Raw genomic sequence first — 2,503 nt, 5'->3', positions numbered from 1 at the left:
ATTTTATGGTGTAAGGAACAGTGTTCAATGCCTGGAACAAATACCTTAGAAGGATAGAAGCAAGATATGTGTGACAAATTCCTGCCTCTATTGAATGTGCTCATAACTGCGTTATGCAGTTGTCTCGGTCATGGGCTAAATGACTACCTGTCATTGCTAAAGGTTGTTATAAGTGCTGCTTCTTATAGAAGAAGTATGTCTTTCCGGCTGCCATTGACAGGGCTGTCTAGTGCTGGGTCCCCATAAGCAAGAGCTTAGATGGGGATTCAGAGCCCAGGTAGCCGGCAGAAGAGGTCAAAAGGACAGCTCTGTAGTTTGGGACATACAGCTTATCTGGAGAGTATGCTAGTTGTAAGCTCCTGCGGCAAGGGGCCTTATTAGTTTTATTCAGTGTTGTAGCCACAGCACCTAGAATGGTGGCACTGATTAAACGTTTGTTGAATGAATGAATGAACATGTAATGGGTGCATCTCCTGTAACTGAGGCAGGAGGGGAACCACCTTAAAGCAAACTACATGAGCACAGTTCTTCAGCTGAAATGAGAAGTTGTCAAACTAGGACAGGATCATGCAGTTTTCCCTAGGAGGCAAGGAAGATGGTTTTGGTACAGGGGTAGCTGAATAGAAATATTTAGATCAGGACCACTGAAAAAATGTGTAACCCACTTGGACTCTTCCTCAGCTATTTATGTCCCTGGTTGCCTCCCTCATGCCTGTAGTCAAGAGAGTTTTGTAGAACATCTACTGTGAGAAGGGGTACAGGGTCTGCAGTTATATAAATTATCTGTTGCTGAGTAATTCAGGCGCAGCCTGACTGGGTGGTTCTGGCTCAGAGTCTTTCACAAAGATGATGCCAAGCCCTTGGCTGGGGCTGCAGTCATGTCAAGGCTGGATTGGGGTTTAGTGAATCTGCTCTAGCTCACACATGTGACCGTGGGTAGGCCTGCAGGTTCTGGTCATGTGACCCACCCTATAAGGCTGCTCAAACACAGCACACTGCTTTTTCCCAGAGAGAGAGAGAGAGAGAGAGAGAGAGAGAGAGAAAGACTGAGTGCCAAAAGGAAGCCACGGTCTTTTATAACCTAATCTCAGAGGTGACATCCTGTTACTTCCATCATACTCTATTGTTCACACAAACCAACTTCTGAACAGTGTGGGAGATAATTTACAGCGTGTGACTGCCAGGAGGCAGGGGTCCTCGAGAGCCATCCTAGAGGCTGGCTGCAGTAATAGCGGTGAGCACTGTTCCAGAGGGGTGTGTGGCCCCACAGCGGAAGGAGGGGCCTAATCTCAGCCCTCAAGGAGTTTACAGTCTATGCTGGGCTAAAACATTTGAATTATGTTTTTTTTAAAGTAAATTATCTACAAGTTCAAAATTGAATCCGAAGGTCTCTCTCCTAGGTTTCTGCTACAGTATGGAGCAAGCATACTGTTTGGAATGCTTCTGAAGCCATCTAACGTGGGGCCCAAGGGCAGAAATTTATTTCCAGTCTGGCATCTCTCCATCAGTCTAATCTGTGCGAACTGTCAGAAAAGGCAAAAGGAAGTCATTTTTTCAATTCAGTTTTTATTAGTTAATTTTCTAGACAAGAATAAGAGTAAATTGTTTTGATCACGCCAAACCTCATTTTCTGGCTTGTATAACTTCTCCTTTGACATTAGGATTAGCTTCACGGTAGGGATTTCCTTAAAGCTCTAGTGCAGTCTCTAAAAAAAACACTGTATTTCCATCTAGAAAGCATTCAGTCCACACACTCTCCCAGCTTGTGCAAATAATTCAAAAGCCATCTGACAAGTGAGGACATGCACCTGCGTCCTGGTGCAACTGGAAAGATGTCTGAGCTCAAACCGGCAGGGCTTTTCCATGGGCTGAACTCAGGAGACTGGTCCCTTTGTGGAGCGTTTCCATCTTCTCTGGGCTTGGCGAGGTGTTGCTCCTGCGTCTGTATTCCCACAAGGTTCTGCAAAATAAGAGTCCCAGAACGTCCTGTTTGAGATCCACGTTTAAGCGCACCCAGGGGCTCAGTCCGGGATTTAGCTTGGACAGGTGTCCCTCTCCCCCGTCTGGATGGGCAGGGCCCCGTCGCTCACCCCAGTCAACCTTAACACCACAAGGAGTTAAAGCTGTGCCTCTGCACACAGCCGAACAACACCAGAGCAAGGGAGGCTCTAATTGCTTCTCTAGAACTGGCAGGGGGATCGTAGATGCAGTGACCTAATAGTTTTTTTCCACAGCTATTGTTCTGATCACGTGAGAGCTATCAGTAGTCCTTATAATCTGAAATTTCCAAATCCTGGCAGTTGTCATGATTCGAGTTTGAATTAATCTTTAAGCCTTTGGGTTCCTTAGATCTTAGCAGCCAGGAGACAATAAAAGTGCAAGTCACTAAACTTCGGTTGTTTTGTAAAACCACATGGTAGATAATCATTACAATGGCCTTTTCCATTGCTTAGATAAGCTCTGCTGGTAAGGATTAATAAACTTGATCTCAGCATTCTGATAA

The 2,503-nt window shown here is 45.5% G+C and overlaps 1 long non-coding RNA gene across 1 annotated transcript; it reads right to left on the bottom strand.

Annotated features, from left to right (window-relative positions):
• Positions 1-1,546: 1,546 nt before the first annotated feature.
• Positions 1,547-2,188, bottom strand: LOC141570391 (uncharacterized). The gene is made up of 2 exons (XR_012494392.2): positions 2,091-2,188; positions 1,547-1,960 (listed from the first exon to the last, which is right to left on the bottom strand). It is a non-coding gene; the product is annotated as an uncharacterized LOC141570391 (long non-coding RNA).
• Positions 2,189-2,503: the final 315 nt, after the last annotated feature.

Source organism: Rhinolophus sinicus, chromosome 3 (genome assembly GCF_057876585.1).
Source record: "Rhinolophus sinicus isolate RSI-liver-muscle chromosome 3, RSI-T2T, whole genome shotgun sequence".
Lineage (NCBI taxonomy): Eukaryota > Metazoa > Chordata > Mammalia > Chiroptera > Rhinolophidae > Rhinolophus > Rhinolophus sinicus.
The sequence above is the reverse complement of the archived record's forward strand: the minus strand, read 5'-3'. Positions and strand labels throughout refer to the sequence as shown.